Raw genomic sequence first — 12923 nt, forward strand, 5'->3', positions numbered from 1 at the left:
CGCTCTGCTATAGTTTATAAAGCTCTTTATGGTTTCCTTTGAAGTTGTTCATTTCTTTATGGCACAGTAATATTCCATTATATTCATATTCCATAATTTGTTTATCCATTCTCCCAAAAAGGAGCTTTCCATTTAGTTACCAATTTGGGGCAACTATGAAAAGAGGTGCTATGGATTCTTTGTCTCTGATTTTTCGAGGGTATAGGCCTATCAGGGTTATACTTGGACCCAGTGGTGTGTGCACAATTTGATATCTTTCTGGGCATCTTTCCAAACTGCCATCTAGAATGGCTGAAACAACTCAGCTCCCTCAACAGTGCAGTAGTCCACCTGTTTTCCCATATTTGTCTTTTTCTTCTTCTGTCAACTGTCAGACTGGTAGATATGAGATGGAAACCAGAAGATGATCTAATTTGCATTTCTCTAATTAGTGATTTAGAGCATTTTTTCCAAAGAGATTGTTAATAGCTCGGATTTCTTCCTTTGAAAGCTGCTTATTCATATCCTTTGACCATTTATATACCAAGGACTGTGTTCAGTGAACATCTAGGGAAAAAATGGTGATCAAACCTTCATCGAGAAGGTGATTCAAGAGTCTTCATTTAACAATAATAGCTAGCATTTAAGGGTAGCAAAGAACTTTACAAATTTAATTAGATCCTTGGGGAAAAAAAACTCTGCGAAGTAAGACCTATTATTATCCCCACTCACCAGAAGAGGAAACTCGATTCTGTGACTTGCTCAGGGTCACATAGTTAGTGACTAAAATAATTCATACTTATTTTTCCTAACTTTCAAGTTCAACCTAATGGTGTTTACTTTGAACAGATTCACTAGACTGCTAGATCAGGGAAATAGTGTCAAAACAGTTTACATTAACTTTAGCCAAACTGAATCCAAAATGTCAGCTTACTTCTGGAATCTGTCCTTGGTTCTGGAATAGGATAAATTTCAATAGACATAAGCTACATTAAGTTTTTTGATTGGGGGGGAATGAGGGGGCACAATTTTTAACAGGTGCTGAGAGCTGAAACCCAAGTCTGAGACCTAGGGATCTCTATCTTCATTCAAATCGCTATTAAAAAAAATTGGGGCAGCTAGGTGGCACAGTGGATAGAGCACCAGCCCTGGAGTCAGGAGTACCTGAGTTCAAATCCAGCCTCAGACACTTAATGATTACCTAGCCGTGTGGCCTTGGGCAAGTCACTTAACCCTATTTCCTTGAAAAAAATCTAAAAGAAAAAAAGAAATTAAGATATCTTCATAATTCTTATGAAAAGTTTTGACCCTGAAAAAGGGTCATGACTACAGGTCCCTAGACCACATTTTGAGATCCACTGGTACAGATCAATTAATCAGCATTCAGAGCTCATGGGGTCATAGATTTAGAGCCAGAGAGGATTTCAGATCAATGCCCTCATTTTATAGTGAAGGGAACAAGTCCAAGGGAGGTTGAGTGACTCACCCAAGGTCACACAAGGAGTTATTTAACAGCCTTTTCAAACCAAGTGCTGTGCCAGGAGCTAGAAATAACAGAAAAATAAGATAGTGTCTATCCTTAGGAAGCTGACATTTGGTCTGAGGACCATTGTATGTTTATATACAATCATGTGTGCCTATGTATATTTGCACACACACATATTCTTTCATATGCAAAAAATTAATATAAGCTGGTTTGGGGAGTTTGAGCCCATAAGCATGAAGGGGGGAGACAGGGCTAGTTAAGATATGCTCATCAAATTGACAGAATACAAATTAAATAATACCAGATGACAGACTCCAAAAATATCCCGGTAGATTAGTACAATGGACCAAATCTAATAAAAATGAAACTTAATAGAGCAAAATTCAAATTCCTACACAAATCAATTTATCAAGGACAAGATGGGGGACTTGTAGCTAGATGGTTTATCTGTGTAAAAAAATCTGGATACTTTAGCAGACTAAGCTCATCATGAGCCAGAGCTTCCCATATTTAGATCAAAGCCTATTAGGACAAAGAATCAAATAAAATTGTCTGGGGTTCTTTGGGAACCTCCAGACTGGCAAACGACTCAGCTCCCCTGTTACCATTTCACATGCTAATAGTTGCCCCAAGAGGAGAGTTTACTATTTACCCAGTTATTGCCCACCTTGAACCCAATTTCCCTTCACTGTTCCATCTCCAGTCAGATCAAGGTCCACTTTTGCCTTGGCATCCTGGAGGGAAGTGGGTCTGGTTTGGTGAGTGATTCAATTGCTAGATGATGAGTTAGGAGACCCACATTCAGTCTAGTTCTACTTCCTGCTGATGGGGTAAGTCATATCACTTCCCAGGCTGTCACCCCTCCTTTCTAAAATAAGGGGATTGAATGAGATGTTCCCTAGAGCCCTTTTCAGGTCTTTGAAATGATAAAATGTTGAGTGTGATAGTCCCTCTTGGGAATAATGTGTGTGATAGAGTATATAAGGTCCTTAAGTTTTCTTTTTTTTTGAAAGATTTTATTTATTTTGAGTTTTATAATTTTCCCCCCAATCTTGCTTCCCTCCCCCCACTCCCCACAGAAGGTAGTCTGTTAGTCTTTTACATTGTTACAATGGTATACATTGATTTAAGTTGAATGTGATGAGAGAGAAATCATATCCTTAAGGAAGAAACATAAAGTCTGAGATATAGCAGAATTACATAATAACATTTTTTTTAAAATTAAAGGTAATAGTCTTTGGTTTTTGTTCAAACTCCACATTTTTTTCTCACAATACAGATGGCATTCTTCATCACAGATACCCCAAAATTGTGCCTGATTGTTGCACTGATGGAATGAGCAAGTCCATCAAGGTTGATCATCGCCCCCATGTTGTTAGGGTGCACAATGTTCTTTTTTTTCTTTTCATCTTGCTCAGCATCAGTTCATGAAAATCCTTACAGGCTTCCCTGAATTCCTATCCCTTCTGGTTTCTAATAGAACAATAGTGTTCCATGACATACATATACCACAGTTTATTAAGCCATTCTCCAATTGATGGACATCCCCTCAATTTCCAACAAACAGGGTTGCTATGAATATTTTTTTGTACAAATGATGTTTTTTACCCTTTTTTATAATCTCTTCAGGGTATAGACCCAGTAGTGGTATTGCTGGATCAAAGGGTATGCACATTTTTGTTACCCTTTGGGTATAATCCCAAATTGCTCTCCAGAAAGGTTGGATGAGTTCACAGCTCCACCAACAATGTAATAGTGTCCCAGATTTCCCACATCCCTTCCAACATTGATCATTGTCCTTTCTGGTCATATTGGCCAATCTGAGAGATGTGAGGTGGTACCTCAGAGAAGCTTTAATTTGCATTTCTCTAATGAGCAAAGATTTAAAGCAATAATTCATATGACTATGAATTGTTTTGATTTCCTCATCTCTAAATTGCCTTTGCATATCCTTTGACCATTTGCCAGGTGGGGAATGGCTTGTCTTTGTAAAAAAAAAAAAATTAACTCAGTTCTCTTTATATTTTAGAAATGAGTCATTTGTCAGAAATACTAGTCATAAAAATTGTTTTCCAATTTACATTTCTTTTGATCTTAGTTACAGTGGTTTTGTCTGTGCAAAAGCTTTTTGATTTAATGTAATCAAAATTGTCTAGTTTATTTATAATGGTGTTCTCCATCTCTTCCTTGGTCATAAATGGCTTCTCTTTCCATAGATCTGACAGGTAAACTATTCCTTGATCTCCTAGCTTGCTTATAATATTGTTTTTTATTTCTAGATCCTGTATCCATTTTGTACTTATCTTGGTATAGGGTATGAGGTGTTGGTCTAATCCAAGTTTCTGCCATACTAACTTCCAATTTTCCCAATGGTTTATCAAAAAGTGAGTTTTTATCCCAATAACTGGACTCTTTGGTTTATCAAACAGCAGATTACCATAATCAGTTCCTGCTATTGTACTTAGTCTAGTCTACTGATCCACCACTCTATTTCTTAGCTAATCCCAGACAGTTTTGATGACTGATGCTTTATAATATAATTTTAGATCTGGTAGAGCTAAACCACTTTCTTTTGCACTTTTTTTCATTAAATCCCTGGATATTCTCAACTTTTTATTTCTCCATATGAATTTACTTAAAATTTTTTCTAACTCATTAAAGTAATTTATTGGAATTTTGATTGGTAGGGCACTAAACAAATAGTTTAATTTTGGTATAATTGTCATTTTTATTATATTTGCTTGGCCTATCCATGAGCAGTTGATATTTGTCCAGTTATTTAAATCTGATTTTATTTGTGTAAGAAGTGTTGTAATTGTTTTCAAAAAGGTTCTGAGTCTGCCTTGACAGGTAGACTCCCAGGTATTTTTTATTGTCTGAGGTTACTTTGAATGGGATTTCTCTTTCTAGCTCTTTCTGATGCTTCTTGCTAGTATATATAGAAATGTTGAGGATTTATGAGAGTTTATTTCATATCCTGTGACTTTGCTGAAGTTGCTAATTATTTTGAGTAGTTTTTTGGATGATTTTTTTTTTTTGGATTTTATGTCATCTGCAAAAAGTGAGAGTTTTGTCTCTTCCTTCCCTATTCTAATTCCTTCAGTTTCTTTTTCTTCTCTTATTGCTGAAGGTAACATTTCTAACACAATATTGAATAGTAGTGGTGATAACAGGCATCTTTGTTTCACCCCTGATCTTACTGGGAATGACTCTAGCCCATCCCCATTGCATATGATGCTTGTTGATGGTTTCAGATAGATACTGCTTAGAATAATTTCTAAGGAACAATTCATTTATTCGTATGCTCTCTAGTGTTTTTAGTAGGAATGGGTGTTGTATTTTGTCAAAAGCTTTTTCAACATCAATTGATATAATCATATGATTTCTTATAGGTTTGTTATTGATATAATTAATTAAACTGAAAGTTTTCCCAATATTGAACCAATCCTGCTTTCCTGGGATAAATCCTACTTGGTCATAATGTATTATCCTAATGGTAACTTGTTGAAGTTGTTTTGCTAAGATTTTATTTTAGATTTTTGCATCTATATTCATCAGGGAGATAGGTCTATAGTTTTCTTTCTCTATTTTAACTCTTCCTGGTTTAGGTATCAGCACCATTTTGGTGTCATAGAAAGAGTTAGGCAGAGTTCTGTCTTCACCTATTTTTCCAAAGAGTTTATATGGAATTGGAAACAGTTGTTGCTTAAATGTTTGATAGAATTCAGTTGTGAATCCATCTGGCCCTGGAGATTTTTGCTTAGGGATTTCAATAATGGTTTGTTGAATTTCTTTTTTCTGAGATAGGGTTATTTAGGTATTTAAGTTCCTCTTCATTTAACTTGGGCAACTTATATTTTTGTAAATATTCATCCATTTCACTGAGATTATCAAATTTATTGGCATAGAGTTGGGCAAAATAATTCTAAATTATTACTTTAATTTCCTCCTCATTGGTGGTGAGTTCACCTTTTCATTTATGATACTAGCAATTTGGTTTTCTTCTTTCTTTTTTTTTAAATCAAATTGACCAGAGGTTTATCAATTTTATTGGTTTTTTTCATAAAACCAATTCTTGGTTTTATTTGTTAGTTCAATAGTTTTCTTGCTTTCAATTTTATTAATTTCTCCTTTAATTTTTAGCATTTCTAATTTGATATTTAACTGGGGATTTTTAATTTGTTCTTTCTCTAATATTTTAGTTGCATATTTAGTTTATTTATTTCCTCTTTCTCTGATTTATTCATATAAGCATTTAAAGATATAATATATCCCCTGACAGCCACCTTGAGTGTTGCATAGGTTTTGGTATGTTGTTTTATTATTGTCATTATCTAGGATAAAATAATTCTTTTTATAATTTGTTTCTTGATCCACTCATTCTTTAAAATGAAGTTATTTAGTTTCCAGTTAGCTCTGGGTCTATATCTCCCTGGCCGACAATTGCATGTGATTTTTATTGCATTATGATCTGAGAAAGATGTATTCACTATTTATGCCTTTCTGCAGTTGATTATTAGGTTTTTATGCCCTAGAACATGGTCAATTTTTGTGTGCCATGTACTGAAGAAAAAAAGTGTATTTCTTTCTATCCCATTCAGTTTCCTCCATATGTCTAATAATGTCTAGATTTTCTAACAATCTATTTACTTGCTTAACTTCCTTCTTGTTTATTTTGTGGTTAGATTTATCTAAATGTGAGAGTGGGAGGTTGAGGTCTCCCACTAGTAGAGTTTTGCTGTCCATGTCTTCCTGTAACTCCTTCAATTTCTCCTCTAAGAATTTGGAAGCTATACTACTGGGTGCAAACATATTTAGTATTGAAATTATTTTATTGTCTATGGTACCTTTTAGGAGGGTATAGTTTCCTTCCTTATCTCTTTTAACACTATCTATTTTTACAGCTGCTTTGTCTGAGATAAGAATTGCTACCCCTGCTTTTTTCACTTCAGCTGAAGCAAAATATATTTTGCTCCAACCTTTTACCTTTACTCTATATGTATATCTCTGTTTCAGATGAGTTTCTTGTAAGCAGCACATTGTAGGATTCTGTTTTTTAATTCACTCTGCTATTGGCTTCCATTTTAAAGGAGAATCCATCCCATTCAAATTCAAAGTTATAATTACTAACTCTTTATTGCCCTACATGTTATCTTCCCTCTGAATTTTTCCCCATTTTTTCCATTAATCCATATGCCCTGGTATTTTGTTTCTGAATACCACCACCTTCAGTGTGTTTGCCCTCCTATATCCAACCCTCCTCCCCTTTTGCCCCTTTCCCTTTGCCCCTTCTTCCTTCCCTTCTCTCCCATTTCCTCCCCCTACCCTTTTCCTCTTTTAACAATTGAAAGGTAAGATAGGTTTCTTAACTGAATGTATGTATGTTAATTTTAAGCTAATCTGGTGAGAGTCAGGTTCTCTCCTACTTTCTTCTTCCCCTCTATTGCAATAACTCCTTTATACCTCTTAATGTAATGAGATTTACCCCATTCAGTCTCCTCCATCCTTCCATCTCTTTACTGTCCCCCCTTTTAAGGAGATATTGTTTTTAAATCATTCTATCTGAGTCACAGAAAGGTCATGAGTGTCCATCACTTCTGGCAAAGTATATTCTCTCTACTAGAATTACAGTTATTGAGAGTTATTAGAGTTTTTCTCCCAGGTAGGGATATAGCCAGTTTCATCTTATTGGATAGCAGTTTCTTGAATAAGTCATGAGTGTCCATCTCTTCTGGCTAATTAAATTTTCTGGATATAGCCAGTTTCATCTTATTTGATAACTTTTTTCTTTTTCTCCCCCCCCCACCTTTTTTTTAATTTTACCTTTTCATGTGCCTCTTGAGTCTTCTGTTTGAAGTTCAAATTTTCTATTAAGCTCTGGTATTTCCATCAGGACATGTTGGAAGTCTCATATTTCATTGAATGTTCATCTTTTGCCCTGGAAGAGAAGGCTCAGTTTTGTTGGATAGTGGATTCTTGGCTGCATTCCAAGCTCCCTTGCTTTTTCGGAATAACCCATTCCAGTCTCTTTGATCCCTTAATGTTGATGCTGCCAGGTCCTGTGTAATACTTACCGTGGCTCCTCGGTATCTAAATTGTTTCTGTCTGGCTACTTGCAGGATTTTCTTTTTCATCTGATAATTCTGGAATTTGGCTAACAATATTCCTTGGCATTTTCATTTTGGGATCCCTTTCCTGAGGGGATCAATGCATTTTTTCAATAACTCTTTTGCCCTCTGGTTCCCTGATATCAAGGCAGTTTTCCATCACTAAATCCTGTAATATTGACTCCAGGCTTTTTTTTCTCCTCAATGTTTTCAGGAAGACTCATAATTTTTAGGTTATCTCTTCTTAATCTGTTCTCAAGGTCAGTGGTTTTGCTGATGAGGTATTCTACATTTTCTTCTATTTTTTTCAATTTTTTGGTTTTGTTTAACAGATTCTTGTCATCTCATGAAGTAATTGGTTTCCACAGACTCCATTCTTTTTATAAAGAAGAATTTTCTTCATTTACCTTTTGCAACTCCTTTTCCAATTGGTCAATTCTATTTTTGTAAGAGCTTTCCATTTGATCAGTTGAAGTTTTGAGAGAATTATTTTCTTTTTTCATTTGTCCAATTGTATTTTCCAAGGATTTGTTTTCTTGTTGCAAGGTGTTAATCTTCTCTTGGGTTTCTTTTCCCAAATTTTCCAATTGATTTTTTAAATTCCTTCCTGATTTCTTCAAGGAAGTCTCTCTGTTCTGGAAAGCCAAATCATATTCTCCTCAGAGGTTCTCACTGGGTTTAGTAACTCCATGTGGGCTGGCCAGTAGGGTGTGCTAGAGGCTTTGCTCCCTGAGTGTAATATCTCCAACTGACAAGGAGAGAGCACTAGAGACTGGAACTTACTTTCCAGCCCTTCCGGTAAGTCCCAGACCATCAGTCCACTTTCTGGTTGTTTCTTGAAGCAAATGCCCCAGGTCTGATCTTAGCTTAGTCCGGCTCTCACCCCACCCCCACTGGCTCACTGCTGTCTGTGCCCAGCTCACCCCTGATCCCCAAAGACAGACCTTGAAGTAGGTGTTCTCCTCACTTCTCTTTCTGGGTTTTGTCAATCGGATTTCTATTAAAAGGTTTGTTTCATATTATATATGAGTGAAAATCAAGAGACCTTAGCACAGGGTCTGGCTTCTCTCTGCCATCTTGGCTGGAAGTCCAGTCCTTAAGTTTTTTGAAGAGGTTCCCATGAATCAATGTATTAATGTATTTTTGCTGAGTCCTGAGCATACAAAGAGAAAAGCAAGATAGATTTTCTAATAGGAGAAAAAAACTTTATAGGTTTCAGATATGGGATGAAAAAAGCCCCATAATCTTTGGATCATCAGTGGGGAATCTTTTTTCTGCCAAACTTAAACTTAAAAATTAGACTGCTATATTTGGTCAAGCGCTTTATTAATTTACCCCTAAAAAGTTCCTAGATTTATTGAATTTTGAGTCCCACCTGCAGTTGCCCTGACAACACCAGACCAAATGATTTGGTGGAACTTTTATAGGGCAGGACATTCCCTACCCCTGCCTTGCATCATTTTCAGCAACAAGACAGAGGGGAATGCATTTTTTTAATGCCACAAAAACAATATCCATCTATGATGTTGAACCCCTTTGGAAGTGCCAAGGTCTTCTGTAGTGGGAACCCTTTGGATGTCTTCAGTCTCTAAGCTGCTAAGGTGGATTGGGAGCTACAACTTCTATAGAGGGGAGCTGTTTGGGTAACATCACAAATGACGCTACCCCAGGACAATGGTTTTGTGGGTGAGGCTGGTAGCAAGTGCCTGGGGCTGGATTTGAACTTAGGTACTCCTGACTCCAGGACCTGTGCTCTATCTACTGTGCCACCTAGCTGCCCCAAGAGACACTTTGTTTTACAGATTCCCCATCCTTCATTTACTCATAATTTTTAAAAAACTCAAGTATAAAACTCTACATTTATCCCTCTTAAATCAAAATCAAACACAGAATCATATATTTCAAGCTGCTTTAGTGGCCACCTAGCCTAACTCTCATTCAAATATGAGGCAAAAGAGTCCCAGAGAAGTTGACTTGTCCATTATGATGTGGACAGTAAGTGACCATGCTGCGAGTTGAATCCAGTCCTCTGCTTCCAGTTCCAGTACACTTCCCAAGACATCTCACCATCTTGTTGAGCCTTTTCAGTCTTGACTGTTATTCAGTTGAGTTGTTCCTCCTTCCACTGTATCACCTGCAAATTTGCTAAGCATCTTTTATGATTTTTATTCAAGTTATTGATTCAGATGCCCTGAGGCATACCATTAGAGACCTCCCTCTGTATCAACATCATAAAGGAGGGCCCTCCAATGCCTAGGTTGCACACACATTATAAGGAGGGCCTCTGGAAATAATCAATGGTTATTTTGACTTTTTTATTATTGTATTAGCTTACATCAATTTAATACTTTATGTCAGAATCATAAATAAAAAATGATAAAGCTGCATAATCTGGTACAGATGAAGGTGGTATAAATTGATTTGTCATTAATTGTAATAATAACTCACATATTTTAGAGCATTTTATGACTTACAAAGTGCTTTACACATATACATAAATGTGATGTAATGCTGCTCTTCAAAAAGTCATTCTAGGGGAGTGTTGGGGAATTAGCAATAGTGATGCCAAAATAATAAAAAAAAAAGGGTCACTTAAACAGTTAAAAAATGTACTTAAGAGAAAGGAAATGCAAAAAGAGGTACAGAGAAGTGGGAGAGTTTTGAAAGTATTGCCAAGTTTATTTATTATATTTATATATTTTTTAAGAGTAAAAGGCATGGGGCAGCTAAGTGGTTGCAGTAGATAAAGCATTGGCCCTGAACTCAGGAGGAACTGAACAGCCTCAGACAATGTTTGCCTAGCTGGGTGAACTTGGGCGAGTGACTTAACCCCCATTGCCTTGCAAAAAACTGAAAAAAAAAAGTAAAAGGCATCAAATGGAGATTCATAGTTTCACAAAGAATTCTCTTTTTTGTGTTCATATATATAATATATATGTATACACACATACATACGCAAAAAAATCTTCTTTTGCTATTTAACCAGAATAATTAAAAAAAATATATTCTAAGAAGGAAAAATGTCTCTTTAAATGAATGATATATTTTGACATAAGGGGAATGGGAAGGGCAGAACACTTTGGACATAGGCAATAGCATGAGTGTAGAGTTGGGAAAATATGGGTAACATATGGAGATAAACTTGGATTCTAAATGCTGTCCTGGTCATGAGATAGAACCTAATTAGGAGAAAAATCTGTGATATGGGGGAAAACATCAGAGGTTGGTTCAGAAGACTTGGTGTCCAGCCCCAGTTCTGCAACTCTCGCCTTTGTGACTGGGCAGGTCACTTCATCTCAGGTTCCTCATCTATTTAACTTGGAGCTTTGAACTGGATGACATGGAAGCTCCTCCCTAATATTTCTGCAGCATAGATGGGACCAGACACTCCCACTGATGAAACAACTCTAGTTGTCGACTTTTGTTCCACCCCAGTGGTGAAGGCTGACCTTTGACTAATGCAAAATCCATTTGTCAATTTAGAGCCTCAGCTGCGCTCAGGTCTGACCAGAGGTGGCCATCAGTCACAGAGCCTCTTCGCAGGGTCTTGTTTATATTCCTGAGTGCCTAAGAGCTGTTCTGGGAGAGAAGCCCTGCCAAGCCATGACAGAAGCTTGGCAGGCGGGAGCTGCCCTGTGTGGGGATGAGAGGCATCTGAATGCGGAACAGACCCATCTCCCTGGATAACGGCCTTTTCAGACCGCTGCTCCTTTGCAACTCAATGAGTTTTGTCCAGACCTCCTAAACCTGGCAACGGGGTGGCAGCTGCCACCCACCATTCATTCCCTTTACTCTTCTGAGGGTGGATCAAGAAAGAAAATTTTGGAAACCTAAGGGAAATTCTGGGGTAATCCCCTGCCCCTTGGCTGAGTCTCTTTAGCCTTGAACTGATAGCAGTTAAGAGTGGAGGGTTCACCCTTCAGAAGGGACCCTGGTTTCATGTGGCTTCCTGGTTTTGCCCTTCCTCAGGTGCCCCTGAGCGGAGAGGCCCTTGATGACCATGATTTTGGCTTCACCTCAATGGCCAGGGCCCAACTGTTCAGCTCAGTCGGTCTGGATTTTGTCATTTACCCATCCAACGGCTTGTGCTGCATTTACAGCCGGAGTTTGTTCCAAGCAAGGGGCAAAGCTAGGAGTGGGCATTTGCTAGCTGCCTGGGGCATGTTTAGGCTTTCAGGAATTCTGATTTCACTTGGTTAACTTCTCTATCAATGGAGACTGTCTCTAAACATTTTTTTTTGATACCAGTGAAGAGCACTAGCCCTGGAATCAGGAGGATGAGAGTTCAAATCCAGCCTCAGACACTTGACACTTTTTGGTTGTGTAACCTTGGACAAGTCACAACTCCAATTGCCTTGCATCCAGGGCTGTCTCCAGTTGTCCTGATTCCTATTTGACCTCTAGATCCAGAGGCTCTGGAGGAGAAAATGAGGTTGGTGACTTAGCACAGCCCCTCCCCCCCACTAAGGTTCAATTTACTGGCATGTCATGGTCTTCTTTGAAAACAAAGGACAAACATCATCATCATCATCATCATCATCATCATCATCATCATCAATGGAGACTGCATATCCTCTGCCTAATTGCCAGTTGGCAGAGGATTGAAAGTTCCATAACCTAGCTTTTCCTGACCTAGTTGGGCTGGTCCTCAGACCCTTCATCTCCAGCTGGGTGGTACCTGCAGGAGCTTGGGTTCACCTACTATAGCCTTTGAGAAGTCAAGACCACTGTACCCCCCATGGAGGCAGCCTAGGACAGACTTGCTAAAGGTCATGTCTGTAGGGCACCTCAGAACCATGGGCTGATCAGCTCTCTTCCCCACTTAACTTGGGAAACCAGAAGGTTGAGACTTACATCTCTGGACCACATTAGGATCTGAACTCAAAACTCACATCTCCTAATTCCACCTTCCTTTCCACTTCACTCCAAGTGCTTCTGTAGTCATCTGTAAAACAAGGTCAGCACAATTGTCCCAAAAGCCTGGAGAGCTCTGATCTGATAGGAACTGTGACTAGACAGTTAATGCCTTAGCTTTCCCCAACTATGAAATAGCCTGATTCCAAGTTTACTTAGCATTGCACTCCTCCTAAGGTCTCAACTTAGCAGCTGGACAAACTTTCAGGTCTTATTGGTAATCAACCAGTTCAGCTACTGGTCTCCCTGCTACCCTCCCTTGTTCTTTTTCATCATCTATTTGCAATTCTAAACTGAATTCTTAGGAGCAACATCCTAGCTGGCTCCCAAATAGTCCGGGGTTCTGGCCACTTTACTGTAGTATCTTCGTCCCTGCTTGTCTGCAATAAGCTGGGCCCTGGAGGAGGCCCTTCACCCTGCTCTCCTGGGTGATCACA

This window comes from Macrotis lagotis, chromosome 1, assembly GCF_037893015.1.
Source record: "Macrotis lagotis isolate mMagLag1 chromosome 1, bilby.v1.9.chrom.fasta, whole genome shotgun sequence".
NCBI classification, from domain to species: domain Eukaryota; kingdom Metazoa; phylum Chordata; class Mammalia; order Peramelemorphia; family Peramelidae; genus Macrotis; species Macrotis lagotis.